Source organism: Vulpes vulpes, chromosome 10 (assembly GCF_048418805.1).
Source record: "Vulpes vulpes isolate BD-2025 chromosome 10, VulVul3, whole genome shotgun sequence".
Classification (NCBI taxonomy): Eukaryota; Metazoa; Chordata; class Mammalia; order Carnivora; family Canidae; genus Vulpes; species Vulpes vulpes.
The window spans coordinates 96,907,416-96,927,406 of NC_132789.1; positions in this window are offsets into that span (position 1 = coordinate 96,907,416).

Below are 19,991 nucleotides of genomic sequence, written 5' to 3' on the forward strand. Positions count from 1 at the left end.
CCAGAAATGATACTATTTTCTGAAAGCTGTCTTCAGATTGAGAACTCAAAAATAAAATTAAGTACAGAAAAATAGCACTTTATTTTTCATGTACCTCAGCTTGTGGCTTGTGTAGGTCAAACTCACCAATCTGCTTATTTACAAGATCAAAATTCAAAGCTGTGAGTCCTCTGAGACAATCTATTGCTTATTTGTTCAACTCTGAAAAGTGTTGATTTATAGGCCATGTTTAACTTTGAAGGCTTAAATTAAGAGGATAATCCCAAGAGTAAAATGGTAAAATAAATAATTTCAATTATTGATTCTATAACTTTAGGGCAAATACTGTCACATGCAGAAGTTGTGGAGGAAAAAAAAAACTTACACACATGAGCCCTGCTCCCAAGATACTTTGATTTAGTGGCTTGGGACATGGCCATCTGCATTTTTACTACTTTAATATTTCAATCAAAGAGATTAAGAGATTAAGTAAGATTAAGATTAAGGAGAGGATGTGGAGGGAGGGGAACCCTTGTAACCATTGGTGGGAATACAAATCGGTGCAGCCATCACAGAAAACAGTATGGAGGTTACTCAAAATAAAAAATAGAACTATCAGATGATCCAGGATTCCCACACCTGAGCATACCTGCAGAGGAAATTTAATCCATATCTTGAAGAAATATCTGCACCCCCATGTTCACTGCAGCATTATTCACAATAGCTGAGGTATGGAAACAACCTAAGTGTCCACTGATGGGTGAATAAAGAAAATGTGGTATATACAGTCAATAGAAAATTAGCCTTCAAAAAGAAGAAAATCTTGTCATTGAGACAACAGGGATAAAGCTGGAAGACATTATGTTGGGTGAAATAAGTCAGACACAGAAAGATAAATATTGGATGACCTCATTCATTTGTCAAACTGGTAGAAGCAGAAAGTAAAATGGTGGTTACCGGGGGCTGGAAGTGGAGGAATGGTTGGTTGGTTGGTTAAAGGTTGGTTGGTTAAAGGTTACACAGTTGGTTAAAGGTTACACAGTTTCAGTTGTGCGGATGAATGAATTCTGGAGATCTCATGTACAGCGCGGTCACTACGGCTGATAATATTGCCTGTCTTGTGTACTTGAAATCTGCTGAGAGTAAATCTTATTTGTTCCCACACATACAAAAAAGGTAACCATGGAAGGTGATGAATATGCTAATTATCTTAATGGTAGTAATCATTTCACAATGTATACATATGTCAAAACATGGTGTTGTATAGCTTAAATATATATATATATATGTAATTTTTATTTGTCAGTTACATCTCCATAAAACAGGAAGAGCAGAAGGCCACCTTATCCCCCCCACAAGGCCAACAGAGAGCCCCCCCCCCAAAAAAGTATAATTCAATGTTTTTGGATATTCATATGACTGTGCAACCATCAGCAATATCTAATTCCAGAATATACATTTTTAAAATGTTGTAAGTACATGACAGTAAACTCACATGTGAAATTTCTAAAAAACGATACCAACCTCAGGAGTGCCCACGCAGCAGCAAACCTTTATCCACTCCCAGGATAATTCCAGATGCGAAAAGCAGCATATGAAAACCTCTTCAGGGGTCTTTTCTGGGAATTCCTCTCCACTTGCCTTCCTTGTATGCCCTTTCAAGCACTCTCTTCTTTAGTTCCCGAGCACTGCGGCCTCACATTTGGCTCCTTTTTAAAGTATTGCCTCGTTTAGATCGTGAATGTTTTCTGGAATGTTGGTCTTGGTTCCGACCTAGCGATCCACATGATGGTCTATATAATTGTCCCCAAGCTCCAGATGCTGCAAAGTCCCCAACTGCTGACTTCAGTTGCCCTCACTTTCTTGCCATTCCAGGGAGATCACACCAGGTACTTCTCTCTAAGTCACCTGAAAATAATAAAGACATATGAGGAGGGGGATATTTTTTCCTGATTGATGCCTTGGACCTACAGACTAAGTCCTTCCATGGTTAAATGCCCCCAAGCAATAACCTAGCTTCCTTACACTCAGTCTCTAAGTTAATTTCCCATATTCGTTTAGTGAGCAAGGTATTCAGGTCTTTTCTGGGGCATATAGAAGATGAAAGATAAAACTTTCTCAACAATGTGGCATATTTGTTGATTTTTTTAAATTGTACATTTATTAAGTTATTCATTCACAAATATTTCTTGGATGCTTCCTAAGTGCCAAGCGTAGAGAATAAACACAAAAGCAGAGGAAGAAAGGTGGATCATGATTATGCAACATGCCAAGAACTCAGAGAACTAGGACAAGTCATATGAGGTGTTCATTTCCTTGTTGCTCCTGTGTCACTGAGATTATGTGAAGACATAGAAGAGATGGTGGCGATTAGTCATGTCATATGCCTTGTTTCTGAAGGATTTTGTGATTGGGTCACTTACTAGTCATCCATCCACTTGCATGGAACAGACCTTAAAAGATTTAATTCATTTAACTAGGAGCTTATAAGGGAAAGTCAATTCTACAAATCATGAGACCAGAATCGCTAAGAGCTTTGCCACTTTCACTAGAAAATGCTTAAGTTCCTACTTCTGATAGTCCTGATATGAAAATGTGACTCAGATAGAATTGATGCTGAAGAATAAACCAAAAAAAAAAAGAAAAATGTCTGACAGTTTGATTGATGTGCGAGTTTGCACCCAATGAACCAGGAAAGAGAGATAAGTAGCTTGCATTATTTTCTGAAAAATCAATCACAAGATTTCACTGTTATCTAAAAGGAATAGAAAGAACAAACCCACTAACAGGAATTCCTCCTTCAATGTGAAATAGATCATAGAAGCAGTTCTCTTAAATGTTAGGAGTAAACATCTGATCATGGGGAAAAAGGATAAAATTGACTTGGGTACAGGAACTGAGTATTGTATTCCAGTGAGCAAGGCTGATGTAACCACGCTCATTCCTAAAGTCACTCCTTTTCACGTCTAGAATGCTCTGTCACTATGAAGAATGGGAGCTTAGTGAAAAATCTACAGAAGCATGAAATCAAGACAAAATAATAGTATTACAAATGTGGACCTTTGATTGCACAGAATTGTAATATATCACCAGAAGCTCTTTTTAAATCAAATCAGACATTACAAGCATTTAGGCCAATCACCTCATTTTGTAGGGAAAAAAATAAACTAACGCTCAGAAGGTAGTGTCTTGAATTAGACATCTAAAAACTACATAATATAAACTTTGGAACCAGGTGTCAGCTCTCTATTTTTTGTGGTACGTCACATGTTCTATACTGGAGTATACTAACTAATCGCAGACTAAATAATATATATAAGCCGTACGCTTAAAGTATTTTCCTTAGCTAGTAATTATGATGTAAACCAAAATCATTAAAAGATGTCTTTATTTAGCTTAATTAACACTTATCCAAAAATAAATATTAGTTATTTAATGTGATGAAAAAGTATTACAATAATAAATATTTCCCACAAATTCTTCTGCAGCATACTGGGTAAGTTACATTCTCTCAAACTGTTAGGAAATTCTAAAAACATTAACTTAAAATGTTTAAGATATCTTACAATGCAAATCATTAAAATTCCATAAATAAGGATATTAAAAAATAAGATATAAAAGAAGTAAGACTGTTGTTAAATATGTCACTACTCATAAAACTTTATTTATATTATAGGAGATATTGGCTACCTATAAAATTATTCTTTGCCAATATTGTAAAAGTTATTAAAATTTAAACTGTAGAAGATAGTATGGACTTGCATGTTTATTTAAATGGAATATGGGCAGAGAAGAGGGTCCAGAAATGCAGATAGTTGTTTTTAAGCATAACAATACAGTATTATTATATACAAAAGAAATAGAATAAAATAAGATCTTCAAAGATCTATAAGGACAATACAACTACCTGAGGAATATGAAAAAAATAGTAAGTTATCCTACCTTCTCTTCTCCTGTGGGTTCTAATTCATCCATTTGTAAACCACTTCCAGGTTTCAAAAACCTTTGATTTTAATATGTAATTCCTCTTCTTAAAAACCTTTATTAATTCCCTACTTCCCACAGGGCAAAAATCCATATATTTTATTCTAACATGTAAAATCCTACACAATCTTAACTTCTACTACCAGCACCTTCCAGTGTTTTAGTGATTATAAACTCCGTTTTATTTCTACCTCCCACCCAATCTACTCCACCACGTTGGTTTCATGGGAATGCATCACAGTGAATCTCACCTCCCCGCTTTTTCTGTGATTATGCCACTCACCGACGTCCTTAGGAGCATCTTTGTCCTCTTGAGTCACTTCCCTACGGTGTCTGTGAATATTCTGCTTCCTGGAAGCCCCTCCTGACCACATTATTTCATTATTTTAATGATGTTATCAATAGTTTTGCTCTTTTAGCCATCGCACTTAGCTACTGTGGTGGGTACCACAGCAGTTTGGGGCAAGAACTGTTGGTCTCCACTCAGGATCTCAAAGGATGCCTCGTCTAGCCCCGTGACTATAATAGCCTTTCCACAAATAGTGAATACGTTTCAGAAAGGAACATCTCTTCAGGTGACCAAAGGAATGAAGTAATCTTTCCGCTTGTCACTTAACAATTGAAGTCCAGCATTATCCTCTCAGTTGTAAATTCTAAATTCTCATCTCTCCGTCTGGAAGACTGTAACACAGCATGAAAACATTCAATAGGCCAAGAACAAGAGATGATCTGAAACCTGTAAACTGGAACTAAATCTACAACTAAGATGTTGAAGGAAAAAATCTTCAGTGTCTTAAATCAGTTCTAAAGAAGACAGGTGGTGTGACCATGGAGATTATTTGTGCAAGAAACAGGGTAAAGAGTACACAAACATACAGATCACCCTCTGGTGTTTTCAGATGTCTGCAAATTGCCTTAACAGGACAAGTAGTTAAACTGCTTTCTGATTTACAGATATCAAATGATTTTTGAAAGTCTTGCATATAAACTGTAATTCATTTTTTAAAAATTTATTTATTTGAAAAAAAAATTATTTGTTTGAGAGAGAGAGCGAGCCAGTGAGTGAGGAGAGGGACAGAGGTAAAGAATCTCAAGCAGCCCAACGCTTGGCTCAACCTCACAACCCTGAGATCATGACCTGAGCCAAAATCAAGAGCTGGATGCTTAACCAACTGAGCCTTCCAGGTTCTCCATTAATTCAGTTTTTAAGATCAAAGCAATGTAAGCAGATATTATAACACACTAAACAGCGCAAAGAGAGCATCACCTTTCCCACCTCCCCCCCCCACTGCCATCCTGCACTCACCTGTAATAACCTATTCGTTTCTGTTTCAATTTTTCTAGTGATCATCTCCAACATTCTAAGCTTCTCCCGTTTCTTGATTCATAGACTTTCAACTTTATATCTTCGTGTCCTGATATGATAAATGAGTTCTGTCCACTAGTAAGGACACCCCACCTCCATGCCCATTCTCCTCCGAATATGAGGATATTGCAATTCTCAGTTCTTAATTGATTACACTGAAAATTTTAAAAACCGATTCAACTGTATATTTCTTGTTCTATTAGCCATAGACACTTTTGTCTTGACTCCCTACTTTGTGAGATGAAGACTGGCTTCAGCTTATTTCTAAGTGCTTAAAATAAGAAATTCTAACTAACGAGTGGAAAGATGCCTTCAGATGAATTGAGAATAGAAAATTAAGCTGAAGACGTCTTAATGCCCTTTCATAATCTTACTTTTTAAATTCTAATTTCAAGAAAATGGGCTTTGAAAGTTTGTAGTGAAGATAATATATTTACTTAGTATGCTAATATCTACAAAAAATGTGATTTTTATAGCTGTGAGACTATGAGACAAAAACAGTAAGAACTCATTATTACTTTTAATGGGAAGAAACGATTTCTTTGCCTTTCTCTTTGTGTATTTCATCAATTACAGTGAGTTCACATTAACACATACTAAATATAATACTTTAAAGATATTTTATATTTTTTCAAATATAGATACTCTGGAATTCAGCAGAAGAAATATACATAAATAATAGAAATATTTAAGTCTATCAGTTTGTGGGGGATAGATTTGCTTTGTGAGAGAGATTAAGAGGCTGGGTCAATGAGTGGTCAATCCCATGACGATTATTATAAGAAAAAGAAAATTATGTATACAATGGAATATTACTCAGCGATTAGAAACGACAAATACCCACCATTTGCTTCAACGTGGATGGAACTGGAGGGTATTATGCTGAGTGAAATAAGTCAATCGGAGAAGGACAAGCAGTGTATGTTCTCATTCATTTGGGGAATATAAATAATAGTGAAAGGGAATATAAAGGAAGGGAGAAGAAATGTTGGGAAATATCAGGAAGGGAGACAGAACATAAAGACTCCTAACTCGGGGAAACGAACTAGGGGTGGTGGAAGGGGGGAGGAGGGCGGGTGTTGGAGGGGAATGGGTGACGGGCACTGAGGTGGACACTTGACGGGATGAGCACTGGGTGTTTTTCTGTATGTTGGTAAATTGAACACCAATAAAAATTAATTAAAAATAAATAAATAAATAAATAAATAAATGTATTTCATTTTATACCAAAAAAAAAAAAAAAAAAAAAGAAAGAAATAGTGAGGATCTACATTTTTCATTTCATTGGTCACTAATAACAACTTGGTACAAAACCTAAATGAAAAGTTACTATCTAAGCAGTTTCCAAGCTTCTAAAAGTGGAAGATGTAAATCATCACCTGATTTCACAGTTTAATGTGTAAAAGTGAACTTTACCAGTTTTCTGGGAGACTGTGCTAAGGCTATCTTTGGAGGAACATCACATGATAGCAGGGTGACTTTATTTAATACTTGGTCTATTTTAAAGCCTGAATGGGGTTGGGGGAAGATATCAAAATGGATGTTATGAAATGTTATGCCAATTACAATACATAAAGGCAAACAGAGCGGTAGAGAAATAATACACAATCATCACAGATGGGGTTGCGAGAAGCGAACTTTGAGATGCAGAGTGTGCTCACAAAGTGTATGGCCATGTACAATGCAATCTCAGGGTCAACTCTTGGGGTGGGAAGAAAGTAGTATTGCAGAGGGAGAAGTTCTGCCGAGGTCCGGTCGTAACTAGGGAAACCCTGGAGTTGGAAGCTGGGAGGTCTCCTCAATTGAAACGAAGATGTTGAGTTTTTACAACCGACTCCCCAGCCCGCACCTCCACTCCAACCACAGGTTGGATGTTTGCTGCCCCGAGAAGGGGGTATTGTTGTGGCACACTGGCAGGAGAGGGCAGAGAATTGAGGATGCTAGTGGGTGTCATTCCTAGTAGCTGAGACAACGAGCTCTTCAGTTCTGAGATGGGACTCGGATGGGACACCCGGGCGGTCCAATGCTGTTTACCAGTCCACCATATCAGGCAGAGCAGCTGAAATTGGGGCTACCGCTGGTTTGCAGGAGGTTAGTGTCATCTTCAGGATCCCTCCAGTTTTTTCAGGACTGGAAAGGTGAATTAATTGAAGATATGATGGGGCTACCAACCCAGCATCTTTTGGGTCTTTAAGGCACTTATCTCTGCCATTGCCATCGTAAATGTGATCGTTGTGATACTGTTCTCGATACACTAACTTGGCTGTGTGTGTGTGTGTGTGTGTAAGGGAGGGAAGGAGGTGGTGATTTTTAAAATTTCAATGTGATATCCTAACACAAAAGCAATTCTATTAACCAGCCAAGGAATCAATGGTAGGGACATTACACCAACTACAAAAAGTACCCATTCCAGTTATATGTTTTGAGACTGACGAAATGACGAGTGGGTGGATCCACAGATCCATTGACAGCAGATCACAGTAAACTGGCCCTCCTAGGACTTCACTATAGGAGAGAGCCTAAGACGATTCAAGTGTATCATTGGCACTTGAACTGGCATCAGTGGCAATTCAGACCCTGAGACCAATAACACTGAACATTTCAAGGCATTCTCTTTGCTCCAGTATAAAGCTTTAAGAGCAAAGAGAAATCATCCCTTTGGGAAAAATGAGAAGATGGCATGAAGACTGATCTGGGTACAAGAATTAAGCAATGAATCATGATTTCTTAAATGGGGACGCTTACACTCAAAACTCATAATCACCCTTCATTGACCTTTTCTGGTTAAATAGATTAAGAAAGACCCTTGTTGGTTGACAGACAATCTACAGAGTCCCTAGAGATACCATGTAGTATTTTTTTATTTTTTTAATAATAAATTTATTTTTTATTGGTGTTCAATTTGCCAACATACAGAATAACACCCAGTGCTCATCCCGTCAAGTGCCCCCCTCAGTGCCCGCCACCCAGTCACCCCCACCCCCCGCCCACCATGTAGTATTAATTGCCTTCAGAACTCTCCGTGGGTCGGGCCTCCCTGGCTACCACGGAGGCCTCACCATTCGTATGAGCATTGTACCTGCCTGGCTTCTATCTGCCCGTGATAAGTCAGGATCCTATCATTGTCTTTGCTACCGGTGAACCTGCTTCCGTGATAGCATCTCTTACCGTCAGCCGGGGCTTGCAGGTGGCGGCTACACCTGAATTCTCAGTGATGCCTTCTCATCATCCCATTCCTTTTGGTATGATAAGCAAAGCGTCCTCTGGGTCCTCCCCTAGAAGCCCCCAGAGAGTCTCCAACCATGTATAAGATAGCCACTTTGGCATGTGCATCTATCTAAGCTTTTTGACCTTCTTTCTATTGTGTTTCATGGCCAGTCTCACATTTTTACTCTATTTAGCATAGACTAACACTTTCTTTAAGCTTCTAAGATTCACTCCAGAAGCATGTTAGCATCATCTCTTACCCCGTTTTTTAAGTCCTATATCCCAGAAAAAAAAAATGTTTCCATATTCATAAATTTCTTCTTTTTTTTTTTAATTTTTAAAAAAATTTTTTCATGACAGACACAGAGAGAGAGAGAGAGGCAGAGACACAGGCAGAGGGAGAAGCAGGCTCCATGCCGGGAGCCCAATGTGGGACTTGATCCCAGGACTCCAGGGTCACACCCTGGGCCAATGGCAGGTGCTAAGCTGCTGAGCCACCCAGGAATCCCCAAATTTCTTCTTTTTATAACTTTATATTCCACTGACCTTGATCCATGACTCTAGAGTCCAGTCACAATGTCCTCTCCCATTTCCTATAATATGTGATTATAGGTCCAGTATCTCCTCTACAATCTCTTCCCCTCTGACCAAACCTAGCATTTTGCCAGTCAGATGACACTGTGACTCAACCATAGTTATTGGCATGGTGGCCAGGAGAAGACATGGGGAAGATGTGGAAAATGGCACAAAATAACTCCGGGGCACTGCCATCTGTCTCATCTTTAAGGAACGTGGAGGAAGCCGTTGTCCTAAACGGAGAGGAAGGGGCTATGTCGTCAGGTTCAAAGTTTCTCAAGAAGCAGGGATTGGAGATCTGCATGTTCATCACTCAGATATCCTCATCCCAGACCCCAGAATCCCACTCTTACCAAACCAAAACCTTGCCTAATTTGGTAATTTAACCTTATGTATAGACATGATATACGTTTATGAAGTCCTGTAACTAGTCTCCAGCTTTCTTTGTCCTCTGGCCCCTCTTCCTAGGCTGCCAGGGAGGCCCTTCCACTTCCACAGCCAACTTTTAACTGACAGTTAACTGTCCCCAGATTTTCATTGTCTCTTTCCTGAGCATCAATTGCCCCTGACAAATCTCCAATTTCATTTTCTTTTTATTTGCTCTTTCGTCCGTATTTCGAATGTGTCTGGTACATTGCTCCCACTGACGCATTTCCTTCCCTCATACGTCGTCCCCACTAGGCCACCAGTGGAAGATGCAACAATTCCAACGCCACCTAGTGCCAAGAGCGATGAGAGGCCCACAGATCCTGCCCCTCCCCCCGTGGCAGGGTCCTCACTGACAGCAGGGCAAGGAGTGTTGCAGCTTCCCAGTCTCATGGCAGGGCCTGCTTTCTCAGACCACTCCTGGCACCCACCGTCGTGGGTTGAGTTTCCCAGCAAGCTGACTCTGATAGAGGGATCTGGAGATTCTGGGCAGAAAGTCTCCTAGGTACTAAGTCTTGGTACTAACAGCTGTGGCAAAGGGACAGGGAGCAGGGTCTGGCCCAGAGGGAGGGGGGCAGCAGCATGCTCACAACCAGGCCTCCACCACGTGTGTAGGAAGGGTGGCGCTGGGACGGCTCCTCAGAAGAGAGCCTGCTGTGGGGAGTGGGTGCAGTATTTATGCCCCACACCAACTTGCTTCCAGAAGTTTGAGGACATGGGGCACAGTAGGGTAATTCCCAGAGAAAACTGGCAGCTGGAGGTGGCTGGCATTTGGCAGTAAGCCCTGGAAAGGCAGGGAAGGTCCTTCAGCCTTGGAGGGGAACCTGGGCTGGACACCAGAGCATCTACTTTAGCCGGCTCCGAAGTACTGAACGCAGGGAAAGTAATTACGGGACCAAGTCCTGCTGTTTCTTCTCACTGGAGATGATTTGGGGTAAAACATTAAGTAATTAAATGTAATACCTGTGTATTTCTCTTATATTTGCCATTGCTTTTCTCTCCTGCCATCTTTTCCACAGCTTCATCATTTTATTTTCCTTACTACACACTAGTACCAGATGCACATTACTCAGACGCTGTCGTATTTACATTATTCCCCTCCATCAAGAGGGTCTCACATTCTCCTAAATAAATAAGGCCCAATCTTTAAACTTTGTCTAACTGAATCCCAACCAGCCTCTCTGCTCCATGCACAAAGCATCTACTCAAACCAGAATGGTCTATGTATTTCCCCCCAACACACACACCCTTACGCACCCAATCTGAACTGCCTCTTTCATGTGTTGCTCATACCATTCTACATGTCTGAAAAGCCCTTCTTCCTCTTATTGGTCTTTCAAGATGATCTAGATCAAAATCCACGTGGCAGTATAAGGGCACGCAGTGAACTGTCTCTACTCTGGATTTTTATCACTTGCTTCATAGAGCATCCCATTAGAAATTCTTTCCCTGTAACCTCTCATCAACTCTCATATTATAGTTCTGCTTTGTAATTTACTTTTTCACAAAATTAAGTCTTTTCTCCTCTTCTACAGTGGAAATAATTTTAGGGCAAGAAATTCTTTGATACCACCATATGCCTAGATGTCTCAATAAATCTTAAAAGAATGAATGTGGAAAAGCACCTGCCACCAGGGAAACATCTGTGCCACTTTCTCATTAAGAAAGAAGCCCTCCCAATTTAGTGTCTCTTAAATTTAGGATTTGCCCTGCCCTAGAAACTATAGCCTTAACATGATGCCAAATTATATTTCATAACCACTAGGCCTATTTGTACCAACAGGGGGTGTTGGTGCATTTACTATGTGAAAAGGATAATCATTCTTACATCTTGGGACTCATGCAGGTCCTTCTTTGTGTGAAAAATAAAGTAAAAACTAACATGGTACACGTATAATAGCTATGAAAGCCTTTTGTAGCACATTCCCAGTTAGAGGAACCAGGTAAAACGCGCCAAGCAGTAAGTAATTATCCAATGAATAAAAGACGAACACCAAGCACTTAAGGCAGCATGCTAATGGATTTTATGATTATAGCTATTATTCATGTTGAGTACCAAAGTGCCTCAGGATTAAGTAATTCAGATGGAAGAATTTTTCCCGTTCTTGATTGCCAATAAAGTTGTGAATTTTAATATATTTTTTAAACTTTCTTTTCTAAATTTTTCAAGGATCGGAGCAACTGGGTTGATTAGAATCCATATTTTACCATTCAACAGCTTTCTCTTACTGCTCCTAAGACTTCCGATCACATCATCCTAAAGAAGATTGTCAGGGGACCCGAATCCAGAGCTGGGACTCTCAACTGGGGACAGTTTTGCTTCCAGAGCACATTGGACCACGGCCAACAACATCTTACACGTGGTTTGGGGAGGTGCTACTGGTATCTACTGAGTAGAAGGTGAGATGCTGCTAAATACCCTACACAGGACACCCCCACAGCAGGGAACTACTCAATCTAATATCATAGGGTGGAGATAGAGAAACCCTGATCTAGATCAAAGTGCTTTTTTTTTCAGGTTATTTTAGCCACGTACCAAACAAAAGGAAGTGCATAAAAAATGCACAAAAAGAAAAACTTGCACAAAAGTGCGCAAAAGAAAAACTTCTGGGAATAAGAGCTTGTACTGCAGCATCAGCTTAAAACCAGTTTATCATATACCCATGAAGGTAAAGGTAGATTGATGAAGTAATGAGAACAGAGCTTCACTGAAAATTATGTCTACAAATTATGTCTTATTGTAAGCAAGGCAAACCACACCACAAAGCAACGTGAATTAAAACCACAGTGAACTTAGCTTTCGTTTCTTTTATTCTAAGGACTTCAATAGTCCCATAACGACTTTTTGTTATCACGGTTGAAACCACATCACATATTTTAAAGTCCTTTACTTTCCCAGGACTGGCTATTGTGCAAGACATTGTTACCATCACCATTCGGCTCCTTTAAGTGTATTCCAGCCAAATGGTCTCTACAACCCGCTGCACGGTAATTCTTCCTCTGGCTATAGCCTTTTCCTGTTTGCTTGCATCTTCCATTCACCAACAAATGCTCTTAGCCTGGCTTTACGCTTTCAGTGTGTTTCGAGTACACAAATGTAGACGGAACATCTGCTCCGTTCCATAACCAAAGTATCCTCTGATGAAGCGACTGGCATTACTTAGCTTCCTAACAGCCATTCACCAGGGTCCTTTCAATAAACAGAGTTACATATTGTCCTCACAATAAGGAGTGATCTTTCTTCCAATAGCTGAGCAGAAAAGATAAGTGGAGTCATCTGTCTCCATTACATGTTTCATTATTAGCAAAATTTCCTCAACATTGACAGCAGTAAGACTTTTAAAGAGGAAAACAAAAAAAGAAACACAACAGAAAATGTGTATAAAGTGACTCACCATACATACAATGCCCAGTATTATTAATACGAATTAATGAATTCATGACAGTAGGTAATAAAACATGTCATAAAAGGAGGAATAATTTATTTTGTATATAAGAAAGTTTTGTGGAACAAAAATAAGTGAGTTCTTGCATTTCATCTCTGGCGAAAACAATAAGAAACCCAGTAAAATGAATATGTTAATTTGCACACAAGTTCTCCATGCACTCTTATTTCATGCCAACTAGGGTGACATGGTGTCATGTACTGGATTCATTCATGAAGAATCTGTGCCTGGTATATATACTGTATGAAACTGAGAAGGAAAATGTGACTACGAAGAAGCTAAGAAGCAGTTTTATTTCAACATATCAAACAACAAAATAACCACATTTTTTTAAAGAGCAAAAGAGCTAATTTCCCCCGAAATCAATATATACCAGCTTCTGGTTGTACAGCTTGATGAATCCCTGGATATTGATGACAACTAAAATGGATAATGGGATATTTTAGTAGGCCAGCACCTGAACTTAGTCACAGGAATGTCCATGAATATTAGTATTTTTTGTTGTTGTTGTTGGTGCTTGCTTCTATTATAAATATTCAAGTTGCAAAAAAAAAAAAAAAAACCTTCAGCAAAATCAAGGACCTTGAATTTCCCTATGAGAAGGCTTCCTAGGATCTAATTATGCTATAGGTTTCAGGAGATCATGTAAAATACCTTAGAATGTCATCTCTAATGGAAAATGATTACTTTTAAATCAATAGACAAATTTATAATCCTTAATCCATGACAAACTAGAAAAATTACCTTGAGGATCTCACGTGGTATCTCTGGTTCCAATATCTTCTTACGTAAAATTCCATGCTATTTAACAAATATTTGTGGAGTTCCTCCTAAGCAGTATACATTAGGGAAAATTAGATACAATGTCTTCCCACTCTCAAATTATGAGAAAATCTATTTATTTTCCTAATATTGCAACATACAGTAGTTGATTAGAAAATCCTGAAAGTATCAAAGGGAAAAGTTGAGAGTAGAAACAAAGAGAGAGGTGCCCTGATATCAGAGTGGGGACCACTTTATGTAATTGATTATCGATTTAAATATAGATATTCCTATTGGCTTATTATTGACCAGGTTCTTTTTTTTTTTTTTTTATTGACCAGGTTCTAAATATACCACCATAAATGCTCTAAAATACCACACTTAGTGTGCACCTCATTCAGTATATAATAGAACAACAAGGAAATGAAAGTGGAATGAATGTTGACTCTTTGTCTGATATGAACTAATCTTCATGGGGGTAGAGGAGCATAAGCAATCGTTGGCTTCTTTCCCTCACATTGATCCACTGCTCCTTTAACCAACGTTTATGACTCACTCCTTGGTCATTACATGGCTATGAATTGGTTGTCATCTAACTTGTCAAAGGGTGGCTTGGGACATTCGATGACTGAGAGAAAATCTAAACAATCTCTCAATGATACATTCTTCCAGATTCTATAAGTTTATCTAGACAAATCATCAGAAAGCAAGCATTAAATTATATTCTCTTCACTCTCTACAAGAATTCAATTTATGAGTTAAAATAGCACATACTCTCAACACACGTGCATAATAGGTATTAATGTAAGAAAGTTCATTTAGAAGGTTTTTTCTCTATTTTCTGCAATCATCGTGGACTAATCTTCTCCCACTAAGCCCTAAACCTTGGATTTTTGTTAACCTGGGATATTTAACTGTATTTTAGGGAATCCGTGAACTCCCCAAAATTTAATGCAAAAAAAAAAGTGTTTTCTTCTGGACTGGATTGGGGACAGATCAAGCGCTTTTATTATCCTCCTTTAAAAGTCTATAATCTTTTAAAAGCACAGTGAGCCACTCACTCACTGCTTTACTTGGAAATCCTAGATTTAGAAGAGGGATATTATATCCTAAGTACAATTCATCCCTAAATAATCTTCCTCATGATTCAGAGTCATAAATATCACCCTACATTTCTTTCCACAGTGAGGGTAATAGTAGTTTCCATGTCATGCAGATGGGTCTGTGGAGTGTAGAAGTAAGACAGGGTTAGTGGTCAAGATATCAAGATTTCTTGGATACTTGGTTTGGAGCCATAAGCATAAGGTTGGGAAAGACACAGCTGGAATTCTGATTTAATATGCCTTCTTTGGAGGAAGTCATACATAATTTTATCCCAACTGATGATGATGAGTCAAGCTTCCGACGCTATGCAGGCTGGCTGCCACTATCACATTTGCGTGCTTTTTCAGTCTCAGAAAGATAAGTCAAGGCAGCCTCTATTCCCCTTTGGATCTGCAAGACCTCATACCAGAAGTCCCCTCAATTTTTTGCCTCAGTATTTTAACTTACTCCCAGAATCTTTAACTAAGAAAGTTTTCTAACTCCATGAAATGTCCCTCATTACTAATAGGTGAACAATTCAGTAGGCTCCTCAGAGAAGTTCAGGATTTACTAAGGTCAGTAGTGGCTTCCAGACGAATAAAGTAGGGCTAGATTTTTACTTCATTCATTTTTTACTTTATATTTTGTTATCCTTTTGGTTATGAATTGGATTAATGTCCTATTTCTTTTTCCTGGAGTAAACAGAAAGCTAAACATGATTTTATTGTCATAAAATAAGATTGTCATTCGCCCAGCTGTGCTATATAATTAATTACCACCATAAGAAATGGGTCAAGATAAACCATTCCAAATCTCAAATCATTATTTTCAGTAGCAAACCTCCACCATTTTATTAGCTTAAAGCTAATAAAATTGAGCATTTCCTGTTCTAGGTCTTCTTAAATATTCTTGGTACATGTCATAACTTGAATAAAATATCCCTGAAAAAAGTTGGCCCATGGAAGAGATCACTAACAGTTGGTCATGGCACCAGGTTTTATCTACAAGTTAGGTCCCATTTATATTTATGCCTAGTTCAAAAGTTATTCTTCTCAAATTACTAGCACAATTTTAAACTTTCCAGGTTTCCTTCCAAACACTTACAAGGATTTCCCAAGGGGCTTGCACAAGTTCATGAATCAGCTGATAACACCTACCAAGTAATGGAGGAACAAAGGCTCTCTCATCTCTATTTGAGGCCCCACAACTTAGAGCCCCTCTGCTGGACTCCATTGCTTTTACCACCGTCACCCTATGTTCGGTAGTGAGGCACCACTGACGCTGCAGCTGGTGCTGCCAGTCTGCTGAGGACAGGGAGGCAACTTCATGTAATACTCAAGTGGGAAATCTTGAAGCCAAAATCTCTGGCCTAAAATGACATCGCTCTTTGAATTTATGCACATGTGGCTATAATCATTATACATGCTTAGATTCACACATTTTTGTCTTAAGGTTGTCCTGCATTCAATAAACTCATTGTATACTAGAATGTAGTTTGTTTTTGTTTTTAAGTACACTCTACATCCAGCATGGAGTCCAACCTGGGGCTTGAACTCATGACCCTGAGATCAAGACCTGAGCTAAGATCAAGAGATCATTTAACCAACTGAGCCACCCCGGTGCCCCAAAATGTAGTTTAAATCACAGGATAATAAGGATCATGTAAATAAAGTATCCATGTTGTCATTTAGAAAAATACCCTTTTTACTTCTGGACACTTCCCCTCACTCTCTACAGCTGTTCCAATATTCCCTTCCTCAAACTCTCTTTAAAGATTCTTTATTCAACCTCCGAATTACACAGCTTGTTTTCTTTCTTTTCACCAAACTTGGTCTCTCTGTGTTTTCTCATGTAGATCAAAGCAGTATCTTTCCCAGCAAGAAGGACTCATTTCTCTATTAGAAGAAGAAAGAGAGGTGACTATCAACGGCAACCTTCAGATTCTCTTTGGCGCCTGCAGAAGAAGAAAAATTTAATTTTTGCACTATAAGCACAGGCATTTTCCTGAATGTGAACCTCAGCATTAGTCTGAATGCTAGGAAGGCAAGAAACAACTTCGGCATTCGATCACGCAAGACTTATGTGCTCCTCCTGCCTTTGCGGTAAGTACGTGTCAGATGTCCAGACTCAACTCTTTAATTCAATGAATTCCCCTTTAGAAGCCCACCTGGTCCTTTCCTACAGCATACGGTTGATTGGGACTATTTCAGCTTAGAAGATATATTGGTAAGTCTTTTAATTTTATGGCAGGAGGAATCCAGGGTCCAAACTCCTTTGTCACTCAGGTAAACATTTGATCTTCAAATTACTACATGTGGGGGAAAACTCAAAATATTTCTCTCAGGCACAAGAGAGACTGAAAAGAAAATGGATATATCAACTAAAGGATGGCGATGCCACCCATCCACGATTCGGTCTACAAGTAGTTGCCCAGCCAAAGCACCTGGCTGTATCTGGAGTGAAAGTAGCTCTCTACCCACAAAGCCTGGCCTGCTAAAAATGAAGCATAATTCATTGTACTATATTATTCAAGGTGCTTTCTCTAATATCCCATTCTATAGGATGATTGGAAATAATTTCATTCCATTTGTAGTTTCCCTTCAGGACTTTATCTAAATTCTTAGGGATGTACAAAATACCAGGGAATCAGAGTGCAGACATTCAGATTGCAGTGTCCTCTGTGCAAGCAGCCATCTGTCAAGACCTTCCTCTTCATGTCTGATCCACAAAACCCCTTAAGTCTGAGGATTTCCATATGACCCCTGTCTTACTAAGGACCCCAGGACCAAATTCTGCTTCAGGACCATTCTAGTCTAAGAGAAACTGCGCAAGGTGTTTGAATCAGCCTGCCACATATAACCTCCTCTCCAGGGCCTTGCTGCACCCCTAGGATTCTGACCACAGCTCTATCCCCTTTGCAAGCAAGTTTTCTAAAACTCCCAACATCTTGCCAGCTCCAAGGACCCTGGGGCCCTCTGATATCTATCCACTGTCTTCAGGACAGCATTTTTAAGTGGAGAGATAAAAGGAAAGGAGTAATCCTTTTTGTTCCAGATGCTCTCAATATTCTGTATATCCTTTGCATGCTGAGAGCCCAATAAGGAACAAGACTCTCAGAAGTCTTAGATATATTTACTTTTCACAAAAACTTATTTAAACAAAGAACTTACTATGAATAATATAAAACTCCATCAAAGAAAGAGTGGAATCTAGGGGAAATTGGTGCCATTTGTCTGCTCTCCTAATGGAAATCGTTGCATTGCTTTTCCCTCTTTGTCTGGCATTCACATAACATATAAGGAAAAATAAAAATGTTCTTTCTATCGAGCTTACAAGCGGGATGAGCCAGCTCTGCGTAAGGCTGCCTTTTCCTGTATTTCCTATAGATTTTTTTTTTAATATTGTGAAAATGTTTCAGGAAGCATTGAAATTTTCTATAGATTTTTTGGAAAAAGTTAGGCTAGAAGATAGTGAAGGATGAAGGCTGTCTCCTCCTTCCCTTTTGAAATTGCATCCCAAGACAATAGGGAGACCATGAAATAGAAAAAGAAACTCCATCTTTGATGGAATGAGGATACACCTATAGCCAAAACCTATACCACTTGGGTTATGAGGACACTGACCATGCTGAGAGAACATGTTGAGAGGGTTCCAGCAGCTAAAACGTCAGACAGAGCACAGGGTTCTCCAAATTTGAGGCACACCTGGGGGGCTACAGTCAGTAACCCATTAGTTGGAACTACAAGAATGGGATACACGGACTGTCTACAGATGCCATCCTAGATGGCTTCCTATATTCCTTCTGACATCACGATGTAGCAGAAGCAACAGCTAAATTTGGAAATGTACAGAAAACATCATCTCTGCAAATGTGCTGTGATGCACAAATGTGTGAATGATCAGAAACTCGGAAGCTTCTCATTTTCTTCAACTGAGCAGCTGGAGGGCTTCACAGTGAGCCAGGGAAGGTTTCTGTGAGCCCAGACAACAGCGCTGGCTCTCTACCAACCATCCTCTCAAAAATTACCGGTCTGGGAAGAAATCACCTGCTGGAACGTAATTTTTGCAATTATATAAGTTTTATAAAATATATGTGAAAACAACAGAAGGAAAAATGGGTGAAAAAGAAACAGAGAAATGGTGCCCTTAAAAAATGAAAATATTGAACAGAAACATTTCTAATAACTCAAAAACAGTAACAAAAATATTGTACCTAAAAAGCAAGAGATCAATAAAGATACAGAATTTGATCAAGCATTGACCAAGGAAGTGAAAAATGACATGTGGAGTTTATGAAAGAAGTAGAAGAGAAGATAAAATAGACCATGACAGAAATGAGGTCCATAAAACTTAAACTAAAAAATGCTTTCTTGAAATAAAAAATGGACTTAAAATTATAGATCATAAAAAATTATGGATAAAAAGGGTGGGTCAGAAAATATAGGTACAGAATTTTCAGCTGTAATACATGTCCTGGAAAAGTTATGATTTCCAAGAAAGGATGAAGTTTTGAAAATCCAGGAAAAAAAAAGGCACCATTTCCCTTCCAAAAATTAGGGTGGCTTCTGCTTTCTTACAGTAGTAGTCATTTCTGGGAAAGAGTAGAACAATGCATGCAACCTCCTCAAAAGAAAGATCATTACACAAGAAAAGTTTACCTGGCCAAGCTGTCTTATAGGTTTAAAGACCACGGCAAAATATTTTTAATACGGAGAACCCAGAAAATGTAATTCGCATGATCTTTTTGAAAAACGTATTGGAAAATGAACTTAAAAGGAAAAATAAATGAATGGAGACTCTGGTTAAACAAACAAACAAACAAAACCCTGCTGACATTGAGTGTTGAGTCCACTTGAATAGAAGACACCGATTAAAACCCTTAGAGAAGCTACAGTTACAGAGAATTTGAACATGATCAACTGAGGCCTAGTAGAACTAGCAAGGTAGCTAATAAGATTTGGGATGAAAAAGTACAGAGAACACATAACTTGAGACCAAAAGATATAGCTGCTAAATCAAGTAATAGGGACACACTCAAAAGTATAAAGACTAAGTACAAAAAGAAGTAATATCAATGATATAAATAAAATAAAAACAAAAGTCGGACAGTGAAGGCAACAGAGGTATGAGGATACCAAATTATGCTAATTTTATCATGGTTC